The 15,325-nt window shown below is 45.3% G+C and overlaps 1 protein-coding gene across 2 annotated transcripts in view; it reads right to left on the minus strand.

Moving 5' to 3' along the window:
- NCALD (neurocalcin delta) overlaps positions 1-14,992 on the minus strand; it is a 58,606-nt gene extending 43,614 nt beyond the window's left edge. For both annotated transcript variants that reach the window (XR_003529964.1, XM_027657004.1), the window contains exon 1: positions 14,829-14,992. The gene's annotated coding sequence lies outside the window, so the exon portion shown is untranslated. The remainder of the gene's footprint in view (positions 1-14,828) is intronic.
- Between the last annotated feature and the right edge of the window lie 333 nt (positions 14,993-15,325).

Consider the following 15,325-nt stretch of genomic DNA (forward strand, 5'->3'; position numbering starts at 1 on the left):
GAGCAGCGAAGTCTGTGGAACAGCCTTCTTCAAAGATCACAAGACAAACAGACTAGCTCATGTGAAAATGCAATTTGAAAAATCCACAAGTAGGGTCTATATGACACAGATACCTGCAGTGGCCTGGAGGAGTCAGGAGGTCTCCTACTGTCCTGCCTTCTTCTGGAACCAAAAAAAACCAGTGTGGTTCTTACAGTGGGCAGAGTCTTTCTGGCACAAAGGAGACCCAATGGCAGTGACATTAAGTCTGTGATATCTCTGTCTTGTCTGCAGTATGTAATCACCCACCACTACACATCAGTCAAGGGCAGTGGCACGACTATGAGAGGAGGTTTATGCAAGCAGAGGAACGAGTACCAGAACACAGCAGACAGGTCAGGAAAACTGGCCAGCTCTGTCAGCTCAAGCATCAGACAGAACTGAGCGCAGCAATATGATTACTGCAAAAAATTTAATTGAAATTAAGATTTAGTAGTAACCTCAATAAAATTCACAGCTGGTTGGGCTTAACCTTGAAGCCAAGAGGATTAGCAGACTATGTTGTCCAAATCATGAAATAGCAAGCTTTTAATTTTCTCTGAAAGGGAGTTATGTGCCTGATCTCTATTCAGTATTGATGGAGTAGAGTAATTCACGCTTTCTACAAAGTTTTACTTCTTTATTGTGACCCCTTTGTTTCCTCTAGGGACCATAATAACTTATTAATATCATATATTTTTTTCATCTGAAGATTTCTGACCACAAAGATTACTAGTCGACAGCTGCATTTCAGTGTTGACTGAACTGATGCACAGGAAGAGGGAGGAAACAATTTTTTCATCTGTTTGGCTTTTTGTATCAGCTAGTCCTGTGTTCCCAAACCAGTTGAGGTCAGTTTTGAAGGTTCCTGGGTTGGCAGAGACTCACAGGGAAATAGCACAGAACAGGCTTTCATCAGATGCTTCTTGACCCTACCAGGGCACAGAGGCTGTAGGCACTTAAACCTCCCAACAGCCATCCTTCTGCCCCAGGGCATGCCCAGGACTGTCTCAGTTGTGACAGTGGGAAGGCACTATGTTGCCTCATGCTCCCTCCCAAGCCACACCATGACAGATATGGAGGAATCCCTCTGCTTATCAAACCTTCACTCAGTTGTCAGACATTCACTTAACAGGGAAGAAGACAGTGGCAGGGAGCTCTTGTCCTAGGATGCCACCTTGGACTGAGCTTTCCTTTTTCTTCCTCTGAAAATTAACTGCCCAGGATGATATACTCATTCTGGTGAAATACTAGTAAAGTACAAAACAACAGTGAATGGCACCAAGGCACTTCACTTTGTAAAACAAAAACAAGCCATTCATGGGTCTGCAAGTGAAGAGGACTAACACAGTTCTCTGCTACCTGATGAACTTCCAGAGGGCAGCACTGAGTGCAGTGAAACTGATTAAAGATGAAATGGGGAGATCAGCAGCCCATCACCTGAACTCTCTGCCTACCTTTGGTTATCTCATGAGTTTCCCCAGTGCAAGAAAAAACTACTGAGAACAGATACCACAGTACCTAACAAATCCACCTAACATCAATTTCTCTTGGGTGTAATATAGTTAACTGCTGTTCCCATTAGAACTACCAAATCTAATTACTTTATGTAACCACATTAGATGGAGAAGGTGCATGCTGCTCATAGTTGCCTAGTGGGAACATAAGAGCAGATCTTTCTTTTGTTCACTTATAATTAAAGTGATCTTCTTTGTATATTAGATTCAGTAGTTTATAATGAAATGCAATAAAGATTCCTTGAGTAAATCACATTTTTCTTAATATGTTTATACAATTTTATGAAGTCTTTTATTGATTGGAGGAGGAGCAGTTTCAGGAATAATGTGCTTAAACAGACATGACAAACTATTCTATTACCCAGCACTTCTCAAGGCTAATGCCTGAAGTAATGAGCACGTCCCACAATGGCGCCACTTCCATTTATGCCAGACACCTGAGAGGCAGCGATCATAAACCTCTGCAATGGATTTGGTGGGGGATCTCAGCAATGGCTGGGAGAAAAAACACTCACTGTATTGTCTGTGCAGACAAATTTAGCACTCTGTGAAATCTTGACCAAAATTACCCGCCGGCAGAGTTAGGTACCGAACTTTAAATAGCAAGGAGTAGGGAGTTACATCCTGTTCAGCATCAGCAATTTGGACAACCCTGTTCTTCAGAACAAGAAATGCAAACACTGATGAAACATGCCGATGGTTGAATAGACTTTTATTATCAGAGAAACAACAATGTCTTAAAATAGGATCACATTTGAGTTAAAAAATTAACAAAGTCAAGGAATTGTAGATTGGAGCCAGGTGCTTAGTGGAACTAGAAATTTAAGAACGTTTTTGCTTTTATCTGCTGAATCTTGGAAGAAACACTTGTGTTCATATTTGTGAAAGAAATATTTCCTGTTGTTGAGCTTTCTTTTGAGAGACATATTTCTTTTTCACTACCAAGAGCAGTTGTGGAGCTGTAAATGCACAGCAGGCTGTGCAAGACAGATCTTTAATTATACCTATCCTTCCATGAGTTCACTGGGAGCCAATTGCTCAAGGCTAATAAGGATTAAAACATATTCAATGAATCTGAAAAAATGTCTTACTGCTAGTCTTCCTAAATCCCCTGTATTATGCAGAGCAATACGAGCAGCTCCTGTTCGCAAGTGAAACGGGAAAACCTTATCCTTTCACACAGTCATGCCCAAGTCCTGCTTCACTAAAAGCTAGGATCCTGCCTTGCTAAACCCCGCTGTTCAAAAGTTTTCAGCCAATATGCTCATGCTCTGCAGGACTGTGATGTAAATCTGCAAATAATATCAGAGTTCCATGCAACGGCTTCCATGAAAACACCTGCCAAGACAGGGTAGTTGTTTTCATTCATCTGACCAGGACAGCCACTGACACTAAGTGATTTGCCTGTGGCGACAAGTGAGTCCGTGGAGGGGTTTAAATGAGGCCCCTTGCCTAAATAGTCCCAGAGTGATAGATTTTCCCATCTACCAAGTGACATAGTCTAACTCTGCTTGGCATCTGATAAATTAGCTGGATTTCCAGCACATAGGAAAGTGGAAGGCACGTCCCATCCCACTGGCTGCATGATGGCCACAAAGACAGAAGGCTGCTGCACCAGGACAGAGGCTTGGGCAGCCAGACCTGACTGGGAAATCCAGGGAAAGTGGAAAACACTCCATGTCTAAAAGAGGAAGTAACCTACCTGAAAAGCTGCAGGCAAGGAGATAGGCAAATGCTCCCTTGGCTCTCAAATCCTACTGACGTTATGCTCCAAAGTCAACACATAAAGGTTGAATTCAACAAAACTAGAAGTACTGGAAGAAAACTGCAGTCAGAAATCTCCTTTGCTTTTAACCTCTTTCAACCCTGAAGTTTTATGAAGACAGTACCTGGACACCACTTCCCTTTTTGCAGAGGGAAACATGAAATACCTGGCAGCGCTGTGTGGCAGAGACAGTGCCGCGCATGGGGCTGGGGGACTGGGCAGGCCTCCAGGGAGCTGGGAGGGGCGTCGTGCAGTGCACAATGCTCACTTCAGGCAATGGTGGGTTTGGAAAATAGATATTAGGCGTGATAGAGAAAAGTGGATCATGTTGGTCTCTCATTGAGAAGGTTAATGCAGATGATAATAATTTACTCATTCTGGAGAAACTCCAGAGCAGAAGAGGTGTAGTACTGGATACTGACCTCTGCAATTTTCACATCTTAAAATTAAATGGATTGTAAACTAGAAAAGGATTAAAACTGAACCATACAGGGGGAAGTGTGTGTACCAAGATACGACATGAAATCAGCATCAAACCCACACTCTTTAAAGAGTCAGGTCAGCTGTGTACATGATAATGTCCCTCTGTACAGACAGATGAGTAAAGAGCCTGTTTCTCTGTAGATCAAAGGTTTTTCTTTATCCTTCCTTCCAGCCAGATTCCTCGCTTCCTCTACTTTGTTCCTATTAGAGCCCCACTGCTTTGTTTGACAGACTAGAGCTGCCAGTCTTTTTGTCATGCTCCAGTGGGCTGATTTCCTGCTGGTGGCTGTGGTGAGAGCTTGAAGCTCATGAGCTCTACCTAGACCTGGGTTTCAGAAAAAACACTTTGCTATTCTTAAGGTTCTTTTTTTTCCTCCCAGGATTCCCACCCAGTTATGCATGATGACATTTACTACAACATGCTCTGGCCTCCAATAGGGAGGTCTGGAGACACAGCATCTATAATGCTGCTGATGCTTTTGAGAACGCACGCAGGATCACTCTCAAGGAGGAAAGACAATGCAGAAAGAATCGTGCCTTGCAGAATATACCACCTAAGGAGTCTTTCTGCTGTGCCTTTTGCAACCGGACGTGCCTGTCTCATATTGGCCTTTTTAGCCACCAGCACGCTTGTAACAAACGTGGGTAGAGCCCTTCCCAAGTCTTCGTTCGCGAAGCCTGGCCATGATGATGATGATGATGATGATGATGATGATGATGTGACTACAAAGTAAATGCATTTGGGTGCCTTTCTCAGCATGGAGGACCAACTGGAACAGAAGTTCCCTCACCCATGCTGTTGAACTCTGCACTCTCCTTAAGAGTGACCATGTGCCATTTGCCCCATGGAAGAGGCCCAGTGCCACAGGCTGGGAGGATATGAATTGGCTGAGAGCTAAATGGACAGAGACCACTCCAGACAGAGAGCGGTTTCAAGTACTGAGCTCTTGGTGCTGGGGTTGCTCCCTTTGTCATGCAGTATGGACACAGCCAGCAGCCATAGTAGAGACACAGCCATTATCTCAGGAAACTGGATAGCTTGTCACCTACTTGAATGTTAATGCCAAATCAAGAAATACCAAGGCTTGGGGGAAGCAAACTCTTACCTAGTGGGGGATATGGAGAGGGGATTATGAACTAGACCCAAGGCCCAATCATTCAGGATATGGTCGGCAAGCGGCCTTGAGCTCAGTTATGGGCTTGCTGTGGTTCTGAAGTGGTTTCAGGGCATTTGCACACCAAGGAGCTGGACTGAATGCCAAGGAGGAACAAATGCCCCCGTGGGGCTCAGTCCTTGTACACCCAAATACCAACCTTGGTAGGCTTGACCCTTGTTTCCCAAATCCCAGCCCCTATGGGCTCAGCTTCCATCTGCACTAAGCAAGCCTGTTGCTGGGGTTATTCCTGATCTTAAGACTAGAGAAGGGGCTGTGGTTCAGCTCTCCACCACCCCATACTTGGACAGCAGCATCTCTCCAACAGGCATGTGACTCATCTGGGTCTGGCCACCTCCTGCTGGCCTTTCACTATGGCTCTGGGGATTTCCACAAAGAGGCACGTGCTGCTGGCTCTGGTGGGTCCTGTGTATATGCAGCCAGTGCCAGGGGCAGCTCATCCTCATCCACCCACAAAGGCCTCAGGAGAGCTGGATGATCTCCAGTGAGGGCAGTGAAAATGGGACACTCCTCTGCTCCTGCTCATCGCTTGGGCGTCTGGCCAGCCACGGTGAAGATGAACTGCTGGAATGTGGTGACAGCAAGCTGCTGCCATGAGCATTTAATTTTTAATTCCTCTCAGGGCTTCTTTTCTACCATCTCTCCCTATAATCCCAGGGGAAGGTTGCTGGCACCCGTTTCTGGAGCTCATGGTGTTTCTGTTTGGCTGCATGCCTGACTGTGAGGGATGAGTGAGGGATGTTCCCGGCCAGCCCTGGTGCATGCTGTCAGGGAGCCCCTCCATAGCAGCTGCTTCCCCAGGCTAGCATTCAAGAATGGGACACACAAGGTGCTTCAAGGGCTGAAGCTGCATCTTGGCTCAGTAGGTTCTGCCTGCATCACAGGTCCTGGAGCCAGGCTGCCTTGGGCTTATTTTCCCAAAAGCACCCCTTCCTTCTCCTTCAAAGGAGCATCCACCAGGAAGAAGTGCTTCTGGTCAAGTTGAGCTACAAAAATGCTGGACAGCATGAGCATGCTTCCTGAAAGACATCTTCCCACCTTGCTGGCCAAGAGCATATCCCCCTGTAGCTTGAATCCATTTGGATGTGTTCAGGCTTCCCGTTTGAAAGAAGAAGAATAAATGTTTCTCTGCAAGGGCAGCTTCAAGCTGTGTGAGCCTGAAGCTTGCCCCCAGGAACCACCACTGAGACCTGTCAGGAAGGAATTACTGGGCTTGCCATTGAGGAAGCAAAATTGCCTGAAGACTGAAATATCCCTCATTGCAGACACAGGAGCACACAGCTGTCCCGCTCAGGCTGCAGATCTCCTCCTCTCCCCACTCAAGCCATTCCTCTGCTTAAAAAAGTTATTTTGGGAAAGAGATGAATAATGGGAACAGCACTGTAAAAGCATGGGGAATTCAGCAAACAAAAGAAAAGCTGCTATTTTTGAAAATGTCTCAAATTGGAACCGTGGCTTGTTTTAACCTCTTATCTCCCAGCTGCCTCTCCACCACCCTGCTTGGAGTGCCATCCGCAAGCATGGGGGGAACAGCACACAGGAAAGGTCTGTTCTACTACAGGTTGTCAGTACAGGAACAACACCACAGCCTGCTAATAACTGGCACATGGTGAACTAATAGTGAAATACACTCCAATTTCTAATCAGACGCTTTGAATAGAGGTGGGGGCTTCTGCAAGGGTCCCAGTGTCTAACAAAAAGAGAAAAAGTGAGGCAAGCAGTCGCCCTGTTTCTGTCACCTTTTGTCACCTCTGAAAGAATTGTATTTTCCCAACTGAACCATCACATGCATTATGTGTCCATGGTGAGCACTGTAGCTCACTGCCCTTGGTTCTCAGAGAAAAGGCCATCGCTGCAAGAAAAGAAACTGAATCTGCCAAGGCTGCAGATCCAGGTAAATGGTATAAACTTATCTTCAATAAATTCACCAAGATTCCCATGGAGTTGGTGTGGAGCATGTTATATTGCTGTTTCATCAGCTCTCATTTATTCTTGCCACCAGTGTGACCAGATCAGTAAGGTCTCTTTGCAGCCCTGGTCTGAGCTGGCATGACTCTCCTGCCTGCAGCATCCTGTGCCAAGGGGTGACATCTGGACCAAAAATACAGGTGGTTCTGCAGTTCCTCCTGGCAAAACCAACCAGACACTTTAGCCCTTGTGGGCTAAAACCTAGCAGAACAGAGGTAAAATGGGAAACAAATGTGATGGAGCCTCTGCCCTGATGAGGCTGGAGGAAGAATGACCGAGGTCCGAGCCCATGTTTCCAGTTCTTAAAGTGATCCTTTTCTGCTTGAGCACTGCTGTGCATGTTGACCAGAACTCCCAGGGATGCCATTGAGTCAGCAGCAGGGACAGGGGCTGCTCTTTCAGAGGTAATCTCATTTCTTAATTGTCAGAAAAGAGTTCATTTTGTTTCAGAAAGAAAACTCTAAACACTGCTCCATGGATTTTCCTTTCCAAGAGAAGTATGAGAAAACAAAAATCTGATCTTAGTTCAGAAAGAGTTCCTCTTTGCATTGCCCCTGACCTTCCCAAGTCCCAGCACTTCTGCCTTTCACCAAGCTCTGCTTCTCAGCTTTTACCTTAGTGGTGACAAGGGGGACTTCCTTGGCAGGAATCACTCAGCTCCTGCATCATGCTCTGATAGCAGAAGTAAAGCAAAACAGAAGTTCCCACTATCCAGTAGCTCTTCAACAACTCAAAGACCACAGAGTTCCACACAGACCTCAGAGCTGTAAGTGGTTTAATAGCATATGCCATCAAACATTACATGTCTTGCAACTCACATTGGGGATTTTGATTAAGGAAACCCTCCAACACAGCAAGGAGGAGCTGCGAATTCTGATAATGTTCTCAATTTTTAGCAGTAAAGTAATTGAAAATGAAGGGTGAAGTGAAATAATTGAAAGTGAAAGCTGTGTGCTGTGTCAAATCAGCAATAATGCTCAAGCAAGAGGAAAATGTGGCTAGACTTGAAGATTTATCCTTGGCCAGCTGTAACTTTGTACTCTTCTTGTTCACATCAGCCTGTGAAATAAGTCTTCACAAATGCAGGCTACCCTTCTGATGGGATGGTTTCAGCCAGGTCACAACGACTTTATGTGAAAAGCCTCACACACCATAAACAGCGATGAATAGGACACTTGACAGACAAGTCCAGAGGACAACAGATAGTGCTTCTGCTGAGATATAATTGCTCTAATTGGACCTGGGCTCGCTAAGATGGTAAGGCTAAAGAGGAGTCTGCAATCATGCTGCCATTCTGCACAAAAGAATACTGTTGTGATAGGAAGCACACAGCAGTTGTGGAAATAATCAACGGCTTTGTGCTCGCTTCACCCTGGTATCTTGGATTTGCAATTAGGAACACACACACACAACATGAGTGGAATATTTTTTTTAGAGTTAAAGGTTCTTGAGGCTGAATTGCTCGATGAAGTCTCTTTGAGTGTTATTCAGCTGAAGTTAGACACTTCAAATGAGCTGGATCCATTGTGTGTTTGCAGTCCTGGAGGAGACACAGAAAGGTCATGTGAAGCATAATCTGCCTGCTCTAGGAGCAAGGGAATTTGGTAAGGAAAGAAACTAACTTTGATCTTCTTCAGCTGTAAGTTGTCTTCTCTCAAGTGATAGCCTATAAACCACCTGGTCTGCTTGTCTAATAAAACCTTCGTACGCTTATTCTTGGGTGTCTCCAAAACCTGCTCTCTTCTATAATACAACAACAAGCATGAAACTATTAAAGACAAAGCCTCTGTTCTCCAGTAGCAGCTACTGCACAAGAGTTGACTGTACAGCATTCCTCCAGCCCTACTTTGAACCAGCACCCAGCAGAGAGAGCAGCCCTGTAAGCCACTGTTACATCACACAGCAGCTAAACAACAGGGCACCACTGCTAACGCAGGAAGCATATTTCACTCTCCCAGCTCCTTCAGGCAGCTCTGTTTCACGTAAGTCTTGTCTGGCCTGTTCTGCAGATGCCCAAAGACACGGGGCAGTACTGCCAGAGCTCCCTGCATGGGCAGACACAGCAGTGCAGAAACAATGACAGTAGCCTGCCCTGGCTGCATCCTGCCAGCAGCCAGTCAGTTAGTCCTGCCAAGGGCTCTCCTTCCCACTTTGTCCCATCCCTCCTGGTCCACTATTCCCCTGTGGCTGGACAGCCTGGCTCTGGCCCACTCCTTAAGCCACATTCTCTTGACAATGAAATTCAGCACACAGCTAAGAAGCTTTGTGACAAATGTGGCAGGTATAAACCTGTCTCAAAGCCTTTCAGCTCCCATGTGCAGACAAAGCCAGTTGAAATACTTCCTCCTGCTCCTCTGCAGTTTCTAAGTAAATGTGTAAAACTGTGGATGTGATGCTCAGGAACTGCTCATTCCCCACCTGCCAACCAGCACTTGCACCCCAGGTGCTACTTGTCCCTAAAGAGCCAACCTAGCTTACTGCATCCTCCCTAACAGAAATGGTCATCTCCACTGATGCCCTGAAGCTCCTGCCCTGTGTTCACATGGCAAATACCAGACACAGCTTGCGGGATGTGCATCATGCAAAATGCGAGTGATGGGACAGACGTCCTCCCCAGCACCCTGGAAAAATGACAGGGCTGAGTGCAGGTGGGTGTAGGAAGATGGCTCTGGGCAGGCACAGAAAATGGTCTTGATCCTCAGAGCACACTGTGAGTGACAGTGTCTCTGAGTCACTAGGAACCATGTCACCAGCCAGCCCATTTATCCATGCAGTCCTGGGTTCACAGGTCCACACTTCTTCTTTTCCTGTCCTGGTGTAGCACTGCGACTGTCTCTCAGCAGGACTGTGACAGATGTATGGGGGCATCAAAGCATCAAGTATGCCCCACACTCAGCTTCTGCTTCCTCACAATGTTGGCTTTGCTTTGGGCATCACAGGCTTAGTTCCACATAGGGACCTGCCCAATGCCTGAACAAGGTGGTGGGAAAAAAATTGGCCATGGATGATGCTCTCCTAAGAAGTGTTAGTCTCAGACAAAAGTGAATGGGATTTATCAACACAAGCCCAACTAAAAATGACACGGCATGTTTGTCTCCAGCTAGTATGTCTATGATAAGCCAAAGATTGCAACAAGAATAGTAAAAACCATAAAGATTGACATGAGTGAGATTTATACAGCCAAAACTTTGCACAACACTGTGAACATGTATGCTGAAAAACCTTGAATTACAAAAGGAGAGAGACAGAGTTAAACTGAGTCCCATCCTCAGCTCTCTTCTGTGAAAAGAGGCATTGCTTGGGAATTCTGTGTGCTGGGCAAATTAAAACCAGCATTTCAGACCAAACGACAAGCTTCTTGCCTTTTCTGCATGTAAATCAGATCCTTACACTATCTCAGTGTCATTTTGTGGCTGAAAGCAATTCAGCAGCTATCAGCACAGTCAGACTGAAATTCAGCAGAACAGGATCTGAGCCCTTCAGCTCTTAATGATTAGATGTTTCTGTGGAAATGAATCTTATGAAAAAATGAAGTTCAGCAGAAAGTTGACAGCGTGTGAGGACCACAGAAGGGACAGGAACTTTACAACTCAGCCTTCACATTTTCCACCTATAGGATTTCAATATTTGCTAAAGTTGTAGTGAGGGCAGCTTCTTGACAGTGCTCCCTCTGGGAAATATCACATTCAGCAATTCCTGAATTACAGTTTCTAATTATATTTTCATACTGTAATGCTGTCTGAAATGCAAATTTGATGACAGAATAATTCGATCCATATAAAATAATTACAAAATTACTGTTTCTCAAACCTCAACTCATACTCCCTGCTATTTAAGAAGATAAATTTAACAGCAGTAAAAGTACAGCCAAAACATAGTCTATTTTTTAAACTGTTATCTGACTATAACTGTCTGCTTAGATTTTGGCTCACCATGGAAGATTATTTCTAAAATATGACTACCAAAAACATTCCAGAGTTAGGGTTTTTGTTCCTTTAGCTTGGAACCAACAGCCAGGTCAACTTTTATTTTGCATTCAGATTACCCTACGCATGGCATCTGTGTTTAATTGGAAAAGTAACTGTTGGTTAAAATGCCAAATCTCTACTGCTGCTCAGCTGTCATTTAAACTAGTTGTTGCTAATGTTGATGCATTAAATTATCACAATGTAATGATTTGTAGCAGAGTGGGAACCAACTTAAGCAATTGTAACCAACCAATAAGTAATTTAAGATCCTAAAATTCCATACTGAAACATCAGTTCCCACTGTCTGACAATTCCCCCCCATTCAGAGGATTTTATTCCCCCGATGAATATTGCCTAGATAGAGGCTAGAACCTTTAAAAAGACAGCAGAAGTCACATTCTGTTTGAAAAAATTCAAGAAGTGTTCTGTGTTGCAAGGTTTTTTTAGGTTTTACTATGATTCTAGCCTAAATTTAGATTGTCATTGCCCATCAACCAGATAAAGGCAGAGCACACTAAAGGCTTGAGTGTGTTATTATTATGAGGTGAGAGGCATGAACAGCTCCCATTTGTTTTTAATTTCCCTGCTGTATCCAGTTGTGTGAGAGGAGGCGTAAGGAGATCTCAGTCCTGCTGTTTTGCCCATGGTATCTCCTAAGGTAAAGTGCCCGAATTCCTCAGGAATTGCTGGTCTGCTCACCCTTCGCCATGGACAAGGAGACTGTCGGAAGAGATCATCCCCTTCTTGTGTGCGTGCAAACAGGGTGACATTTGCAAATGACATAAAGGATGATGGGAAGTATGAGGGTCAATCTAGCCTCCTTGGAAGAAGGTGAAGTGTCGCCAAGCCCGTGTGCATCTCATGTTTTTTCTCTTTATGTCAGAGGATTTCAAGTCTGAGCAATCTGGCAGTGGCACAGTTGTGGTGTTGGGCAGAAGGTAAGGGATGGGCTGCAGCCACTTTCCCCTCTCTCGGTGGTTGCAAGGAACCTACAGGCTGTTTGTTCTTTTCTCATGGTGAGTGAAACCATGGCAAGGCACAGACGGCAGGATGCTTAGCATTACATTGCCTGACAACTTTACGCACTGCAAGGCAAAATCCAAGTGCTTGTCAAAAGGGTTTGGTACAAAAGTTTTCACTGACCAGCAGAAACAAGAGCATGAAATCATGGAGCAGAGGCATGCAGCTCCAGGATGACTCTCAGACCCTTCCTTCCCTGCCCTTCTGAGCAGGGACCTGTGCATTCTCCAGTTGCAGACTCTGGCGCTGTCTGTGAGCTGCCTGCCTGCCTGCAGCTCATCCATCCCCATCTCCTGGACTGACGGGATGCCAAAGGCCCCAAGGACTTGTCAAGAGGGGACAGAGCTGTTGCTCTGTGTGCATGTGAATAAAAGGGTAAAAGTCAGTGTTACAGCAATGCTGCTCCCTTGGCATATTTCAGATAATTTTTCAGGAAGCTCCTGATCCTTTTCTCCGTAAACACCATATAATAAAGAGTGCTGCATGCCCCAGGAGAGGGGCAGAAAGCCCAGGGAGTACGTGGGGTGCAAGGACTCCATGTGCACTGCAGGACGCATCCCCGTGCAACCTCACTGGCACTCACCAGCTTCCCCTGTAACATTGTCTCTCAGACCTCTGCCACAATATGACTAGGAAGCAGTTTATCATCCTCATCTGTCAGGTCAAGTTAGAATCTTTTGAAGACTTGGTCAGTATCACTAAAGTAAGATATGTCCATTCCATCTGGAGATGAGGAACCTATTTTAAAAATATTTCTAATTAATAGCTCTTCAGCAAAAGTTGCATCAATTATTTTTCCCCTTGCAGGTGTTTTCAAAGCATCAAATGCTACAGGACACTGTATTCAAGCCTAAATGAATGAGGATAAGCCCCAGCACACCCCCAGCATCATTGCCACACTGATGACTCAAGTCAAGCCTGGCAGGAGACTGCAGCTATACATGGAGGCAAATCCTTCAGGCATGAGAGTGAATGACTTCTCTTGAATGGCAGGTGCTGCTCAGCTCAAATCTATACCCACACTCCATGCCCCAGTCCCTCACTAGACTTGTCCTGCCAGTATAAGGTGGTGAACAAGGAGATCTCAGAGGGTGGTGGGTCGCATTGACTGCCTCTCCCTGCCCTCCCCATCCACCCTGATGCCCAGAATCTGGGGGAACTCACATGCAGGTGGAGGGGCCGGACTGCTGTCGGCTTAAACATAGCTCCCTGTGCCAGCTGAGGAGAAGCCATGCCCAGCTCAGCCCAGGTGGGTCACCTGGGCAAGGACATCGAGAGCCCCATTCCCTAAGAGAAGGCTGTACTTGGGGTGCTATAGCACCTCCACACCAAAGCTACGAGGCTCCTGTAAACCTTGGTTAAAGTCACCCATGAGGAGTCAGTGTAGCGGCATCAGGTGAATAATTTAATAAAGAAAATGTTTAATATCTCAGCCCCCCAAAAGAGTGATGTTTTAGGCACAAGAGTTGAACTGGAAAGAACTGATGAGATAACGCCAAGTGAAATGATTTAAAGGTTTCAGATGCATTTATCCTCATTGCTCTGCTAAGAATGTCAAATGCAGTGAAATCCAGAGCATTAAGCCATAACTTTCCTTAGAAAGTGCCTCCAGGTTTAATGTCTGTCTTGGCTGCCTTTCTGAAAAAATTATTTATGCTTCATTTGATAACATTAGTATAATTTAATAGAATTTTTTTTATCTTTTACTGCTCTGTGTTTTAAATTGTTTTGTAGTTCCATGATCATTTCAGACAGGCAGCTGCTTTGGAGAATCATTACCATTATCAATAAACCCTTTGAACTTTAGGAGGAAGGGAACAAGAGTATATAATTAGAGAAGATAAGAACAATCTAACATACTTTTCCAGGAAACAACACACACGATGCTTCAGCTGTAATCTGTTCTTAAAATGAATCTATATGTTCCCACACAAACTCAGCCCGTGGCACTAAACTTCAGGAGCTCTGAGATCTCCTTCCCCACAAGAGCCACCTCGAAGTAAGTGCAGTACAGAAACAGACCTGAACTCTCTCGTTTTTACAAAGAGACACAAATAGCATTTCATTTTTCAATCACCACAGCGATTGAAAAATCATGCTGCTCATGCTGCAGTTCTTTTTTTTTTTTAGCTATTCTAACTGGTCTCAATGCACAACAGAAAAAAAAAAAAAAGGGGAAAAAACAAGCCTTGTGTGCGCGCGTGAGAAAAAGGGCAAAAGCCTGTGTAACAGCAATGCTGCTCTCTTGGCATATTTCAGATAATTTTTCAGGAAGCTCCTGATCCTTTCCTCTGTAAACACTATACAGTCAAGAGTGCCGCATGCCCCAGGAGAGGGGCAGAAAGCCCAGGGAGCGCGCGGGGAGCAGGGACTCCGTGTGAACAAAGATGATTTAAATGCTGGAACTTTGAGACTTGGATTTTACGCTGTTCCTGGCTGCATTGACTGCTGGCTTTCCCCTCACTGAATACACTGGGTACAAAACAGCCTGAATTGGGCAGCATTAAAAAACTACAAGTTCCAACAGAGGTATAAAAAAAGCTGTAGGGATGCCCAAATCAACATAATACCTAGATATCATTTCTTTTAACTCCCAAATGCATTAGCCTAGGATTACTCGTGTTCATTTATATTCCTAAAGTGTCAAATGAGAACAATATCATTTTATTCTCCTTTCATGGATCATTAATCTAAATTTAACTCCATTTTGCAGTCTGCACACAAAATTAGTAACTGGAAGCTGCTTTGCATTTATCTGATAGTGCTGGGCTTGTTCATCAAGGCAAACTTCCAGCCAAAACAAACAAGCGAAAAAAACTATCAGTCACGATAAGCTGCTTTCTATTCTTTTTCTTTTTTTTTTTTTAAAGGAAAAAAAATCCAAACCTGATGAGAACGTAAAGCAAATGGTTACCTCACACTGCAGAAATGCAAGTTTTTAATAGTCCATGCTCTGGCAGCCCCTGAGAATCAGCAGCGGCGGCAGCGGTGGCGGTGGCGGCGGCGGCGGTGGGGATGAATCCAGCATCCACCGGGTTCTCACAAGCCTTTGACTGCGCGGCCGGGACCACAGGCTCAGCCTCCAGCTGACGTCAAGGCGGCCGTCACATGGCCAGGCGCAGGCCCAGGGAGCACTGGTTGTCCTGGCAACCTCAGCACTGCTCCGAAATTATTTCAATAGGTCATCTGTCATACTGCGCGCACATTGGAGCCATCACGGGCGCCCGGACAACCCAAACACCACAGGCTTGCTGGAGCTGGCTGCGCCGGGGGCTGGTCCCATCCCAGACGCTTTCTTAACCCTGTCCCTGTAAGAAAACGCTTCTCTCTTCCTCTTCCTCTTGCTTCTCGAACCTCCAGCAGAAAACAAAACATTATACACCTGGTTTGCCCAAGCAAAGGGGCACAAGC

This window comes from Corapipo altera, unplaced genomic scaffold (assembly GCF_003945725.1).
Source record: "Corapipo altera isolate COAL_440 unplaced genomic scaffold, ASM394572v1 52b, whole genome shotgun sequence".
Classification (NCBI taxonomy): Eukaryota; Metazoa; Chordata; class Aves; order Passeriformes; family Pipridae; genus Corapipo; species Corapipo altera.